This window comes from Rissa tridactyla, chromosome 2, assembly GCF_028500815.1.
Source record: "Rissa tridactyla isolate bRisTri1 chromosome 2, bRisTri1.patW.cur.20221130, whole genome shotgun sequence".
Classification (NCBI taxonomy): Eukaryota; Metazoa; Chordata; class Aves; order Charadriiformes; family Laridae; genus Rissa; species Rissa tridactyla.
Window position 1 is genome coordinate 3,693,337 of NC_071467.1, and position 15,798 is coordinate 3,709,134.

At 41.1% G+C, this 15,798-nt stretch overlaps 1 protein-coding gene across 6 annotated transcripts in view; it reads left to right on the plus strand.

Moving 5' to 3' along the window:
• Nucleotides 1-5,802, plus strand: part of TSNARE1 (t-SNARE domain containing 1) — a 511,576-nt gene extending 505,774 nt beyond the window's left edge. For all 6 annotated transcript variants that reach the window (XM_054191276.1, XM_054191275.1, XM_054191280.1 and 3 more), the window contains one exon: nt 4,928-5,802. The gene's annotated coding sequence lies outside the window, so the exon portion shown is untranslated. The remainder of the gene's footprint in view (nt 1-4,927) is intronic.
• The last annotated feature ends 9,996 nt before the right edge of the window (nt 5,803-15,798 follow it).

Here is a 15,798-nt window from a genome sequence, read left to right on the forward strand (position 1 = left end):
AAGTCATGAATTGCACCCCAACTGTAGAGGAAGGTTATCTGATGTAGGGGTAAATTTGATCTTGATGCTCAAAGCTGGTGATCTATTGAATCCTGAACATATAAGAAAAGTATCTACCACATTGTATTGGGTTTGCGTGGCAAGGTTTTGATAGCAAGGGGGCTACAGGAGTGCCTTCTGTGAGAAGATGACAGAAGCTTCCCCTGTTCCTGACAGAGCTAATGCCAGCTGGGTCCAAGACGGACCCACCACTGGCCAAGGCTGAGCCCATCAGCAACGGTGGTAGTATTCTGTGGTAACATGTTTAAGAAGGGAAAAAACTGCTGCAAGACAGCTGTTTCCATGTCCATATTTTCAGTACTCTACCAAAATCCATTGTTCATTCTTTCCTTCATCCTTTGGATCAACTCTCCTCTTTCAGTGATGCAGACTTCCACTTGGTAATTTCATGCTCCTCCTTTAAGTTATATCAGTCAGCTTGTAATGGACACCGTTGTTTCACACTTTCAAGGAATCATTCAATTAGCCAAAAATCTCTGCATATATAATCTGCATATATAACTACTGTTAATAATAGACTACAAATTATAAGGATGAGCCTTCTCCAACAGAAAAGTTCATCAAGGTTAATGTCTATCAAAAAGCCTTAAATCTGTATAAATTTGCAAAAGTCAGAACTTGTATCATCAGAACTTACTTACACAGTGTGACGTGTGTCATCACATTTATTTAGACGAAAGACAGAGGTCTCACTTGATTCAAAACAACAGTAGGTAGGATCAAATTGTTTTGTTATTCTGGAGAATTTATCTTCCCATGAGACTACCTCTTTAATTCACAGGCAGAAGAGGCTAGACTAAATAAATGAGTAGAGTCTACACTGTAATCGCCAAAGAAGTAAGAGATGCTTCTCTGAAGCCAAGGAGGGCTGTAGGATGGATCCGTAGCTCAGCTCCCTATTGCAACTTAGAGCTACCGCAAACCTGGAGAAGCTCTTTACAGTCTGCTTTTGCTGTTCCCAGTAAATAGGTCTGTTAGCCTGCACAGGAAAATAATCTTATCAGCCTGGTACCAGCAGACATTTTTTTTTTTTTTCATTTGCCCCTTCCTTTCTTTATGCATGGGAAAAAAAAATCAAGATAAGTATGCCTGTTTCCTTTCATTGACTATAAAGGTAACAGAAATGACCAGGTTTCTACTGGTAAAGTTCCCCAGATATAAAAAGAAAAACACACCAAAGATCTACCCCACGACAATTTTTTCATTTATTTTTTTCTAGGGATTGCAATTTAGTTCTTTATTTGTATAGTAGCTAACGCAAGACTGTATAGTCCATAACTAGAACTAGACTCAGCATAACTATTACTACAGCAAATAGTAAACCCCCTCTTTAATCAAAACCTAAAAGTATGACAGAACTCAAACTCTTTTTCAGTAATGAAAAATAACTCATTTTTATCCTCAACTAAACTAGAAACATGTGTTAAGTCTGTTGGTGTGTTGGCCCAATATATCTTGTAGTTTGATTGAGTCTGGAGAATCTCGCTTGTTACACTCAAGAGCCAAGTCTGTAGATTATCTATTTCTAATTTAAATGGCTTTTGCAACGTTGAATATTTTTCCTGCCTGCAAATCAAGATTCATAATCCCCAGTAGCTGCAGAGCCTGCCAAGAGTAATGGCTTGTGCTGGTAGTAGCATTTGTTTTCATGTCAAACATATGGTGCCCTTCATCCTAGTCCTAGGAGAAAAAGCCTGTCCAAGGTCCACAGGATCTGATTAGACTGCATTCCTTCCCCCTGTACACAGGCATGCGTGGGCTCACACTCACACATATATGTGTATACACATGCTTACATGCACACACCCACACACTAATCATAAAGCAGCATGGCCAGCTTATTTAAGGCAGGTGTCTGTTAGTGATTGACTTGAATTTGTCATTTACTGTTTGATCGCATTTGTGTCATACTGTCGTTGATTGCTTGGCATGAATGAGACCGCACTGAGGACAATGCTATGAAATCCAGACAACCAGTTGGCAGTTCTGTGATGCTAACACACATGGCTTAGGCAGGGTATTTCCAGCGGGTCAAGGGAGGTGATCCTTCCCCTCTACTCAGCACTGGTGAGAAACATCTGGAGTGCTGTGCCCAGTGCTGGGCTCACCAGGACAAAAGAGAGACATAGACATACTGGAATGAGTCCAGCAAAGGACCACGAAGATGATTAAGGGACGGGGGTGTTGGTTGATGAGGAGCTCAACAAGGGCCGGCAATGTGTGCTTGCAGCCCAGAAAGCCAACTGCATCCTGGACTGCATCAAAAGACACATGGCCAGCAGGTTAATGCAGGTGATTCTGCCCCTCTACTCTGTTCTAAGACCCCACATGGAGTACTGCATCCACCTCTGGAGCCCCTAACATAAGAAGGACATGGACCTGTTGGAGTGGGTCCACAGGAGAGCCGTGAAGATAATCCAAGGGCTGGAGCACATCTGCTATGAGGACAGGCTGAGAGAGTTGGAGTTGTTCAGCCTGGAGAAGAGAAAGCTCCGGGGAGACCTTATAGCAGCCTTCCAGTATCTGAAGGGGGCCTACAAGAAAGCCAAAGAGGGACTTTTTGCAAGGGCACGTAGTGATAAGATGAGGGGTAATGGCATCAAAATGGAGGAGGATAGATTTATATTAGATAGCAGGAAGAAATTCTTTCCTGTGAGGGTGGTGAGACACTGGCCCAGGTTACACAGAGAAGCTGTGGCTGCCCCATCCCTGGAGGCATTCAAGGTCAGGTTGGATGGGGCTTTGAGAAGCCTGGTCTAGTAGGAGGTGTCTCTGCCCATGGGAGGGTGTTGGAACTAGGTGGTATTTAAGGTCCCTTCCAAGCAAAACCATTCTATGATTCTATGACTTATGAGGAGAGGCTGGGAGAGATGGGACTGTAGACTGGGGTAGGGAAGGCTGAGAAGGATCTTTATCCATCTATAAGGTGTATAAATACCTGATGGGGAGGTATAAAGAATATGGAACCAAGCTCTCCGCAGTGGTTTCCACTGACAGGACAAGAGGAAATGGGCACAACCTGAAATACATGAATTTTTTTTTAAAACATAAGAAAACACTGTTTTTTACTGTAAGAGTCATCAAACAGGGAAACAGGTTGCCCAGAGAAGTTGTGGAGACTCCAGCCTTGGAGCTATTCAAAATCCAACTGGACACAGCCCTGATCACCCTGCTTCAGTTAACCCTGTTCTGAGCTGGTGGTTGCACTAGATGTTCTCCAGAGGTCTCCTCCCACCCCATCCATTCTGTGATTCTATAGTTTACACTGGCAGTGAACATATTGGTGATTGACACCTGTAGAAATGTTCCTTCCTTCAGGTAGTTTTCTACTTACAGCCTTTCCTCTTTGAAAAAAGATGGTGAAATATTAAGTGGACAGGAAAGTGAGAATAGTTCCAAAGCAAATGGAAAGGTTATATGGTTAGTAGTGTCCATCCCCTTTCCAGTGCCTTTCCACTTGTCTGAGTAACTCTAGCAAATCCTGTTGTGATATTAAAAGGACTTCTACTACTGAATGTGTGCAGCTAAATTTAGATGTCCGCAGTCTACGTTTCTGCATCTGATCAAGTCATCCTGAAGATACCTTTGTAGTTAACATTAGTCAATATCAGACAGTGAAATTTAAGTCATTCTGAAGTTGATGTCTTTGTTCCAATGACACCCACCCCAAAAATCCGTTGGCTGTATTGATTAGATGTGTAATTACTCTGGTAGGAGTCTGGAGCCTAGGAGCCATTATACTCAGGTGGCGATACTTACACCTTAAATTCGCTGAGATTAATGTCGTCTTCAGAAGGATACCCTCTCTCATTAAAGAAGAGTATTTCTAATAGCTTTTTATGGTGTTTATGTCAATGCAAGGCAGGAACTGCCTTCTATGCTTTGTATATGCCCTACGGCACACAATGGACATCCGATTTCAAAAGATTATCTAAATGATATCTTACTCTGAACAATTTTAATAGTTGGCATAAATAACAATATGTGTGTGGGTATGTATTTGGTTGCTTTGAGGGAGGGGGTTGTCTGATCTCTGGTCTATTTTCATACCTTTTTGGTTTACAGTAAAGAATAATTAAAACAAAGAGTGCTTCTAAGGCTTTCACCTGTAATTAAAAAAAAATATATCAAAATTTTCTCAGTTTTGGGTGCAATAATAACAACAGACTATTTTTCCATCCCTTTCTTTTCCCTTGATACCAAGTTTAACCAGATTTTCTTGCACAGCATATATAGACAAACAATATTCACTAAGGAAGTAGAGGTAGAATAAACACAAACATTAGAAAAGCTTGTTTATATTTTTCATAGTGATGCTTACTACAAACACACAGGCCTGCTTCGTGGCGTGGTAAGTGGAAAAATACAATTTGATTGACCTCAGAAGTCTATAGTGCTGATGTCTGTCTTGGAGGTGCTATCTTGCTACTGATGTCTTTCCTAAGAGGCTGCTTCTACAGTAATTGGAGAGAAACGTGCACTTTCATAAAAAATTTCCTCTTTATTTCCATTAACTGTCTACATAAATAGTGTAAACGTTTCATGTTTTAGAGATCTACGCATGGTATAGTGAGTCCTTCCTATCAAGAGGAAGTGTCTAATGGTTTCATTGCATGGAAAGGTGGAAAACAGACTGATTTCTTAGATATATTCTCTCCTGCGAAGTGCATCCGTGTCACACTCTGGCTTCTATACTTAGTCCGCTTTGCAAGAAAATGTATTTTTAAAACAATGTGCACCATCCTCCAGGTTTTGACTGTGCAATTTGGGACCACTTTGAGTAGCCACCCTTCCGTCAGTAACAACTTGGCACCAGCAAGTGTCCGGGAATCCTGTGAATAATTACCGGTTATTCTTGCTTTTGCAGAGCCTGTGATCACCCTGTGGAGTGGAATGGATTCTCAAAGCATTTCACATTCAGGCCCTGCGTCAACGTCTGCTTTACTGATCACGTCATGTTAAAACTGCTATAGCCAACAAACACTAATTGTATGACAGAAAAGCTAAGTTTTATACTGTGTGTTAGTATAATTGTGAATAATTTTATTTTTTTTCCCCCCCTTCATTGCAGACATGTTTTCCCTTATGTTACAGATTTTAATTATGTCCCCTGTATATCTGGGGAATGCTATTTCTTTGCCTCCAGATTTAGTATACAGAGTGCTGTAAGATACGTAGCTGTTAACTCATCTTTATTGTTTGTGTTTTTAATGTGCTCCTTTATCTCCAGTTCTGCTCATTTAAGCCCATGAAAGTCAACATGTTTTGTTTGATTCTTTTTGTTGTTTTTGTTGTTGTTTTTGTACATTTTAAAAATAATCTAGCTCAGATTCTCATACTGTGCACTGCTACTTTGCAGTTTGCTCTGCCAGATCTGAGCGAAGTAATTTCACAATTATATATGCTATTTACAAACACGTCAATTAGATGCTTATTTGATCCCATTGTATGCATAGAACACCACATGGATTTATGATAAACACTAGTGAAAAAGCAGGAGAAATAAACATTAAAACATATTGTTACCTTTTTTTTTTAAAAGGAAAAGACCTTTAATCTGTTAAAAAAAAAATCAAGGAAGGCATCTCATGAAAAATGTCAATTTTGCATTAAATTTCATTCATAAGTTTCAATGCAACCAGCATTTGGGATTTTGTTTCATTTTCACCCACAATATTTTCTGCTGAAAACATGATTGAAAATGCCACTTAAATTCTTCTTTAAATGTGTCGTGTACCATAAATGCAGTTTTCCTCCAGTAAATAAAGCATTTCAAAAATGGTTTTAATTAAAATATCATAGGTATTATTGAAGGGAATTTCACAAAATAATGTTTTTTATTCTTCATGAAAAGTTACAACTTTTGACAAAAATGTTTCTCTCCAGAAAAGAAAAAAAAAAATCAGCTACGTCTGTACGTTATGGATTTGTGGTTACTGTGAAGGTTTAGAAAAGAATAACAAATACTAAACTAAACTCTCACCTGCACTGATTTCAATTACATGCTTCCTTTCCAAAAAGCTGACACAGTCTTTCATCAGTAAAGGCTGGGCACAGAAAATGCTCAGAGAAATTCTGCAGGTGCTTAAGCTCATTCAGGGTCAAAACTGTAAAACTTAAATCAATGCGGTTAGGCTGGGTGAGGAAACAAAAGTCTGACTTTCTTGTGTTTTTTGTCTAGATCTTACCTACAAAACCTATATAACTAGAATTTTATGTAACGTTAAATATTCAAAAGTTGCTTTTAAGAAAAGGTAATTAATAGAAGCTATTCTTTTTTTCCCAACCAAGCTTAGTACTGCCATGAAATTACAAATTATGATACCTACTGCTTTACCTTACTACAGGGAGAGTTTACTTCTGCAGTAGAGCTCCCTACTTATAGTCATTACAAACTGTAGGCTGCCTCTATCAGCAAATTTGGCAAATCCTATAGTGATGAAAATGATTTTCATCTAGTTAGTGAGAGCTGAAAAGAACCCAGCTCGTAGCTGATTGCAAGCAAATATTTTGAGAGCCTCGAGTTGTATTTGAACAAGGGATCCAGAACAAAATCCTTGCCTATTTGTTAATCCCATTCATTAGAAGCTCAGTGATTACCTCATTAGTATGATGCAGTGCAGAGACAAACTGATGGAGCTTTCAATGAGCCAGCTTACACAACAGATGGATTTGGCACCAATGATCCAGGTGAAGTATTTCTCTGCTGAAACTACAGAGGCTGCCTGGCTTAGACCAAGCATGAAACCTCCACGTGGAAACACAGACATACTCCCTCCTGTTTTGTATTATAGACTTGGTTATAATGGCAAACGCTGTTTCAAAAAGACACTATTCACTAAGGTTTCCATAAAACAGTGTACTCATACTAAATCATAGAATCAGAGAATGGTTTGGGTTGGAAGGGACCTTCAAGGATCATCTAGTCCAACTTCCCTGCCCTGGGCAGGGACACCTCCCACTAGATCAGGTTGCTCAAAGCCCCATCCAACCTGGCCTTTAGCACTGCCAATGATGGGACATCCACAAGTTCTCTAGGCAACCTGGGCCAGTTTTTCACCATCCTCAACGTAAAAAATTTCTTCCATATGTCCAAACTAAATTTACCCTCTTTCAGTTTAAAAACACTGCCTGTTGTTCTGTCGCTACAAGCCCTCGTAAAAAGTCTTTCTCTGTCTTTCTTACAAGCTCTCTTTGCATATTGAAAGGTTGCAATGAGGTCTGCCTGGAGTCTTCTCCCACCTGAACAACCCCGACTCTCTCAGCCTGTCCTCATCGCAGAGGTGCTCCAGCCCTCTGATCATCTTCATGGCCTCCTCTGGACTTGCTCCAACAGGTCCATGTCTTTCTTATGTTGGAGTCCCCAGAGCTGGACACAGAACCGCAGGTGAGGTCTCACCAGAGTGGAGCAGAGGGGCAGAATCCCCTCTCTCACCCTGCTGGCCATGCTTCTTTTGATGCAGCCCAGGATGTGGTTGGCTTTCTGGGCTGCAAGCGCACATTGCCTGCTCATGTTGAGCTTCTCATCAACCAACATCACCAAGTCCTTCTCCTCAAGGCTCCTCAGTTAATTCTCCACCCAGCCTGTATTGATACAGGTGGTTGTCCCAAGCCAAGTGCAGAACCTTGCACTTGGCCATAGTTTTTCCCTTTACTGGCATATTTTTTTCTTCTTTACAATATCACAGGCAGAGACAAAAAGCTCAAAGCTTTACAATGCACAGTTTAATTTGGGCAGATTCTTCAATGCATCGTGGGGTAGAAGGTTAATATGAGAACAGGATATGAAAGGGGAAAATTCTAATAAAACCTTTTTTTATGGATATTATGAGGAACTAGAGCATGCTGGCAACAGTGGAAGAAAAGTTAAAAAGGTCTTGACAAAATAAATTAGAGAGAGGCACATCAGAAACATAGTGAGCTAAGTACCCAATTCAATTATTAAGTTGTCAGGTCCTTTTACTCAGGAGTGGAATAGGAAGCAGTTTTTGTCTCTAGTGCCTTAAGGACAAGTGTGAAAATGAGAAACAAACCTATTTGGCATGTTTCTTGCTGTCACTTAGACAAGCCATTCAGAAGCCCGTGAAATGTCTCGGATCCGAGATCTTTGGACTGTTCCCCAAAGCTAGGTCTATAAAAGGATATAGGTGTCAAAATTGATACTGTTGTACGTACTAACTACTGCTCAACAATCTTTTTGACTTTTGGGCCCCTTTTATGATATATGTGAAAACTTTTTTGGGGTAAATAAATCTACCGTGGTGGGAAGATGACTGTTTAATCTAACCAGAAGGAAGTCCTGAGAAGCATTCAATGTCGTAATCCCTCCAAGACAGGACATAAAAACGGTTCTGCTGACTAATCTCAACGGTCCCTATCACCTGATATTCTGTCGCCAACATTGGCCATAAACAGTCACCTAGGGGACAGAAAAAGTGCCTGTGATTCTTCCTTCCTAATAATCTCTCAGTCTCTATTCTTATTTTTTTCCATTAAGGGGATTTCCTGATCATTGTGTGGCTTGCAAAGGAGTTTCAAAGGTCTACTACCAAATGAGCAAAAAAAACAAAACACAACCCTTTTTATTTTGTCAGAAAGGTAAACCTGTCTCCTACTGCTGTAATTTGATATCTTTTTTTTATTCCATAAAAAAGGTGGTTAACAATCTTTTTCAATACACCCTTTCCATCCTATCACGATTTTGCAGCCTCTGTTATACACTCCCTAAATTGTCTCTTTGATGGTGTGAATAGGCCCAACTGACTTGGCCTTTTATTTTAGACTTGGATAACTTGCCTAGTCTGCATGACTTATACTTTCAGTTGGCTAAATGGATATCCTAAACAGTAGCTTTAGACTGTATGCCTCACTTTTAGACAGCCGCAGCTAGCTGAAAGGAGTTCGGTCTGTTATCTAAGATGTTTTGTGCTAACAAGGCATCAGTTATCTCCTGTGCCTGGTGTATGTTGATCCAAAGTCAACGGAAGTTATTGGACATATCAGGCGTTGTATTTTGCTGCTCACCAATTCTGATAATGTCTTAGGCAAGTGTCAGAGAGAGCAACAAAATGGAAATGGCAGTGATTGGCACATTTCTCCACTTTAGAATTTCATGCCTCTAAGAGCATATGGAGTGAAAGTGAAGAACAATGGGGCAGGTCAACAGATCACTCTAACAACTTATTAATCTACAGTTCTGTCAGTCTAAGGGGCCTTGAAACACTGGAAATGGCTGCAATTCATCCATTTAGTTTAAGTGCATTAACCCACATAATTAGGTGCAGCCTCTTCCAAAGCAGCAGCCCAGAGCATATTAATGATCCCTCACATGGAGTCTGAACTGTGTTTCTCATGTGTTCACTCATTATGGGCTTCCACACTGTGGAACTGAGTTGAACCTAATTAGACCACAAAGAAATATGGTTATAATTGGTCTGGAGCAGCTTAGTAAAATGTAATAAGGTAGTTTAATTGGCTTCTTCTTTATATTACAGATTCTAGAATTTATCATTTGCTTTGAACAGTGGACCAAGTCCAGCTCACCTTGCCATGGAAAGCAGATAAATAAAACATGTGATGATGAGTGGTAATTCAGTTGATGATTATACACAGTAATAGCAGAAATCAATGAGTTTCACAATAAAAGTCAGGGATTCGTGATCCTTGGATGCCGTCAGTGACTCAAATGTCAGTTTTAAGAGTATCAGATGCCATTTAGGAAAGAAGATAAGTCATTGCTGCTTTGTAACCTTGTGAAACAGTTATGAACGATGCCAAAGTCCCTAGCTACTGTAGCAAGCAACTATAAGCACACGTATAAATGAAATAAAGACCTGTCACCAAGTTGGACAACAATATAGAATTAACACATCACCCTGAGTCATCCTTTCCTTTTAAGCTGCTCTGTTACTTGAAATCAGCTGAAACTCGTCAATTGGCTATTCTGAATGGCAGGCTCTAAACCTTGAGAACATGCATTTCCAGGTTTTTGGCTAAGTCAATAGGATCATTAAAACCTGCATTTGAAGGCCTTGCAATCCTAGAGGGGAAAACAACTTTTTCTCCTAAAGGTTTTTATAGGATCAAAATAGCTTGATGGAGCTCAGGAATGCCAACTAAATGGGTGGAGTCCCTTTCACCTAACTTGTATGCATATTAAAAAGAATTTTCTTTCCAAGCACATCCAGCAAGGGAACCTCACCAACTCCCCAAGGAAATTCCTCAGTGCTGCAGTTGAAATAACTTTTCAGAATGTTTTGCTTGAATTTTCCATTTTCTTATTGCAACTTCTGCCTGGTTGCTTTACTGAACAACCTACGTAATCTCTCCCCACCCAGGAATAACACCAGTACAGTAGGCTATAGTGATTCATTCCTGTGCTGGATCTTTTTTTTTTTTTTTTCCCAGGGAAAAAAGCCAGAAAGTTCATGTCAGGAGAAGGCAGAGCCTCTTTTTCACTCCTTTCTTCTCAGAGCTTGTAGACATGAAAGACTCTGTAGCAGACATCCACTGGATAAACTTGAGCATTATAGGAGACACTACTACCAGAGGAAGAAAAGAAGTGTATTGAGCAAAACAAAATGGGCACATTAATGTGTGGAGAAGCCATGAGAAGTTTCTTTGAAAAGAAAGATGCAGGCATGGGAGTGCAAAGAAAAATTTGCTTAAGAAGGAGACCTGAGGGAAACCTTTGGGACAGCGTATACCTAAGCTCAGCGCATGTTAGCCCAGAGCAACTGTTCAGGCACTGTGTGTCTCAGGGAATAGATGGGAGGTGTTTTTGAGAGTGCGGCTTACAGACTCTACAGAGTGTGAATGTGGTTGTGTAGCTGCATAGGCCGCTTCCATGCTGTCTAGTCCGGCTGACACTGGCTGAAGATAACGCATGGATGTGAGATCATGAAAGGTGTTTGCTGAGAGAAGGACCCCAGGAGTGATTACGGCAATCATCTGCCTAGCTGCGGTACTAACTTCCTAGTAGCCAGCTTGCTGTCACACTAGATAAAGAAACAACAAAAAAAAGAACCCAAAGGAGTATGTTGACATACTGGAACAGCTTTTGTAATGCATGGCAAACAGGCAGTTAGCAGAACGCAGAAGCATGCAGTGGTGACCGACACTTTTGACTGCAGCAGGTAGGAAAACACCAGAGAAGTCTGTAATTGCATCATCCTTTCCCTTTCCTTTGCTTGCTTTATGTTTCCACTGGGGCTTCTGACACGCTCAGCGGCATTGCTAAGTACTGGAAAGCCTGGGCCAGGATCCTCTAGTCCTGCACGTTCAGATCACAGACTCAGCAGTTCTTCAACCTACAAGGTGGTTTTAGAGCTCGTTTTCTTTACATGTAAGTTGGATTCACTGCTGAGCCGAGATTTGCCTCACCTTACTTTAAGTATCTAAAAAAGGAGCACAGCCACTTTCAGCTCCTTTTACAGTCAGTGGAAAGAGATCTTGGGATGGGCTGTACTACTCTTCAGAGACGCTTATGTTTCCCAAGGGTTGCTGTGTTCAGAATTTAGAGCCTCTGTTAGGTGGGGTGAGTCTAGGCTGAGTTTCCCTTCACACTGCTCTGATACAAAACCGCTCTCCAGTGGGCTATAAAGTTTCATCAGGGCTGTTTCTTCCCACTTTTCCAAATCCCATATTGATCTTTCCTATGCTTTTAAGTGTTACTAACCTTCTGAGCCTGCATCTTCATTTGACATAAAACCGAATAAAATACTCCACAGACGTAGCCAAGCAAGGCAAAAGGCAACCTTTCTAGATGCTTCCAGGTTCCTGCAATATTTATGGCCTTCAAAGAAGAAAATACAAAAACAATGTAAAAAGTGAAGAACAGTCACTCTCCACTCCTTAAGGCAATTAGAGGATTCATAAATAGTTTTATATATTAATGAAAAAAACAGAAAACTTTGTTATTTTTATTTTACTTAAATTTTACGTTAATTCAAATCATAGCGGTTGGAAGGGACCTCTGGAGATCATCTACTCCAACCCCCTGCCAGAGAAAGGTCACCTAGAGCAGGTTGCACAGGAATGTGCCCAGGTGAGTTTTGAATATCACCAGAGACAGAGACTCCACCACATATTTGGGCAGCCTGTTCCAGTGCTCTGCCACCCTCAAAGGAAAGAAGTTCCTCCTCATGTTTAGGTGGAACTTCCTATGCTCAAGTTTGTGCCCGTTACCTCTTGTTGTGTTGCCTGGCACCACTGAAAAGAGCCTGGCCCCATCCTCCTGACACCCATCCTTCAAGTATTTATAAGTGTTGATAAGGTCCCCCCTCAGCCGTCTTTTTTCCAGACTGAAGAGACCCAAATCCCTCAGTCTTTCTTCATAAGAGAGGTGTTCCAGTCCCCTCATCATCTTCGTAGCCCTTTTCTGCACCCTCTCCAGCAGTTCCCTGTTCCTCTTGAACTGTGGAGCCCAGAACTAGACACAGTACTCCGGATGCGGCCTCCCCAGGACAGAGTAGAGGGGAAGGATGACCTCCCTCGACCTGCTGGCCACACTCTTCTTGATGCACCCCAGGATGCCATTGGCCTTCTTGGCCACAAGGGCACATTGCTGGCTCATGGGCATCCTGTTGTCCCCCAGGACTCCCAGGTCTCCTTCCACAGAGCTTTTCTCCAGCAGGTCAGCCACCAACCTGTCCTGGTGCATGGGGTTATTGCTCCCCAGGTGCAGCACCCTACACTTGCCCTTGTTGAATTTCATAAGGTTTCTCTCCACCCAACTCTCCAGACTGTCCGTCTATAAAGAGCTTTGCAGTAGATGAAGTCAGAGAAGTGATATCGATAGGGTATGGTCACAAAACTCTAGTACCGGATGGTATGAAAAGACTTACTAAGACAACTTTTAGATGGCAGATACATCTATGTGGAGAAAACCGAGCAGTGGCTGAAAAGAATTGACATGTCATGAACACCTAGTAAAGACAAACAGCTTTATATTTTTCCATGTTTGGGGACGGATAAAAAGGAGTTTGGGGTGGAAACTGCTGTTAGTTCTTCTGTTAATGTGTCTGGTTCTTACAAGCCAGTTAGATCCCAGGTGTAAACAGGGCCAAGTCTGTCCCCACATGAACAGAAGTCAGTTCCTGATCCTTGATCTTACTAAGAAATGACAGCAAATATCACCAACCAATCTGTGCTTTAAAACATGACAGGGGCTTATCATACTTTCCTGCTAGTCAATAACTACTCTTCAACATCTATATGGTGTTCCCGGGCTAAAAATCTTCAAGATTTCTCTTGTATTAGAAGCTGAAGAACCATCATGATGAGAGGAAGGATTTCACTTCACATTTTTCGGCTTTCTATTTGAGGTAAACATTTCTGCCTTTATCTTAACTACACCATTCATCAAGGCTTGTATTTTACCTTCTTCTAAAGGGCAAGGGCAGTTTCGAAAGACTGAAGGACAGCACTGAAGCACCAAAAAGCCACTCTGAACCTCATATCACCATAGTATACTATTATTTTCCACAACTGGTGAATCATTGTCTATAAAATAGTTTGATTTTGTCTGCTTCACTGATGAGTAAAGTGTGGGAATTTTTTCTTTTTCCTCAGATTTGCTGATGTGGGGGATCAAAAGTTTGTAATTGAATTAGAAGGTGCATTATTCTCTCAGTTGTGGCAAAAAGATCACTGTGAGGTGTCCCCAAAAGGCAGAATACCTGCCTCACACCTTCTGGGATCCTCATTCTCATTTCCAGCCCTTAAGGGCACTGTACATATGTGTATCAGCTGGTGGAATACCAGGGAAAGGACATGGAAATGGTGCCAGGCCTCCAAGAAATACAGGTAAAACTGCAGAGAGGGGATGGCAAGAGGGGATAAGGATTTGGAAGATGATCCAGTGAGGGTTGGAGTGGGGACGAGGTTTGGAAAGGTTTGAAAAGTCATCTCTCTGGAAAAGGGTATTATTCAACAGTCACTTTTTTTCCCTTCCACCATTCTGTCCACACTCTCCCATGGATTTTCCCCAAGGTCATCGTAGTATAATTAGTGGTCTGATCTGTCCAATCAAAAACACAGATGCACATTTTGGGAGCAGAGCTTTCTCCTTACATGCAGCCAAGTGTCGCAATCCTGGCACTTGCTTCAATTTCATTAATCCCTGACTTGACCAGGAGTAAAGGCTTACTGCTGATTTATGGATTGTTTAGTTTGGACTCAGACCATATTGATACCAAAGGAATTAAGGATTGCATTCAGTCTCCCAATAAACCCCTGTATATCTAGAGCGCCAAAACAAGTTAGAGAAGAACTGAGTAATATGCTGCTCTCCTGCTCTCAGCAGTCCCTCCCACGTATTATTAAACACAGTTCTCCACAAACAACTGTGATATTTTTACATTTTTGCCCCCTACACTGAGCAGTGACTTTATAAGATATAGTCTGCCTCCCAGGACCCAATCCCCCTGCAGTTAATAATAATGTTCCTCTTGGTTTTATCAGTCTTTGATTCATACCCTGATTTGTTATTCACTTGACCACGCTCCCTTTTCATACTTTGTATCACATGGAAACTTTCGCATTCTCCAGAAAATTACTTCTGTCTCTGCAAAACCTCTTGAGATATGGCAGGCACTAAAATCAAGAACTGGAGCTAAGAATAGAAAAGCAAGATGGTAATCATGACAATAAAATCTCCCAGATCACCAGTCAGAGAAAACATTTCCATACACCTTTGGAGAGTTAATGTTCCCCAACCACAACCCAATTATAAGTTACATGGAGGCAGGAGGTTGGGAGTGAAAGAATGGTCTCTTATTGGTCTCTATCACAGCCCATAAGCATAACATAAAAACATATAAACCAGGGGAACTGGCTGGGCCATGTCAGCAGGTCTGAAAGGATGATTGCAGGTGAGGTAAAACCCTGGAGTGGGTTGTGAGATCAGAAAAAAGAGAGGTAATTTAGTTAGTAAGCCACAAAAATCTCAGCAGTGTTGGTGAAAGTCCTTTAGTGTTTCTTCCTTGACCACACAGCTATTGCGTGTGTATAATAAAGACCTAATTTGCCCTATACACTCCATTACTGGCTTAACCTCACTGTTTTTGCATTGTATGTAACAAATGCTGTGCTACAGTGGTTTTATAAAATAAAGTTTTGTAAAGAAAACTTCTCTTTCTCTTAGTATTTTTTTTCCCTTTGGTTTTAACGGACATTTATAAAATCCCTGAGATGAGACCTACCACAAAACTAAGCACAACTGTTAAAGTCCCTGTCAATTTTGCTGCTTAACAAACCTTGACATCTGAGCTTCATAGAATGAAAATCTGGAAAGAAAGATGTTATAAAGTTCAGATGTTGGAGGCAGAACTCTGCAGGATAAATTGACCCCAAGTGATCAAGGATGTGAAATGTAGGGACGGAGAGATGTGAGTGAGAAGTGGAATGAGATAGGAGGGCACTAAAAATACAGTTGTCAAGGAAAATGTGATGTGCCACTGTGAAAATATGATCTGTCTTCTCCTTTGCTTTGACCCTTTAAATCTGTTCTCTGGTGTCATGCTTCTGTTCCCCAAAGATGGCAGAGAAGTGGTTGATGTTTCCATAAGGTGGATGAAGACAATCTTTTTCATTCCTCTTCATAAGTGCCACTTTTCAGCACTGAAGCCCTTTGACATATTTCCTAGGACAAAAAGCTATATCAAGGGTATGAATGATAACCAGAAAGGCCAAAACGATGCGGGGTGGTGAGGAGGTGTTAGAAAACTCCTATGTTGT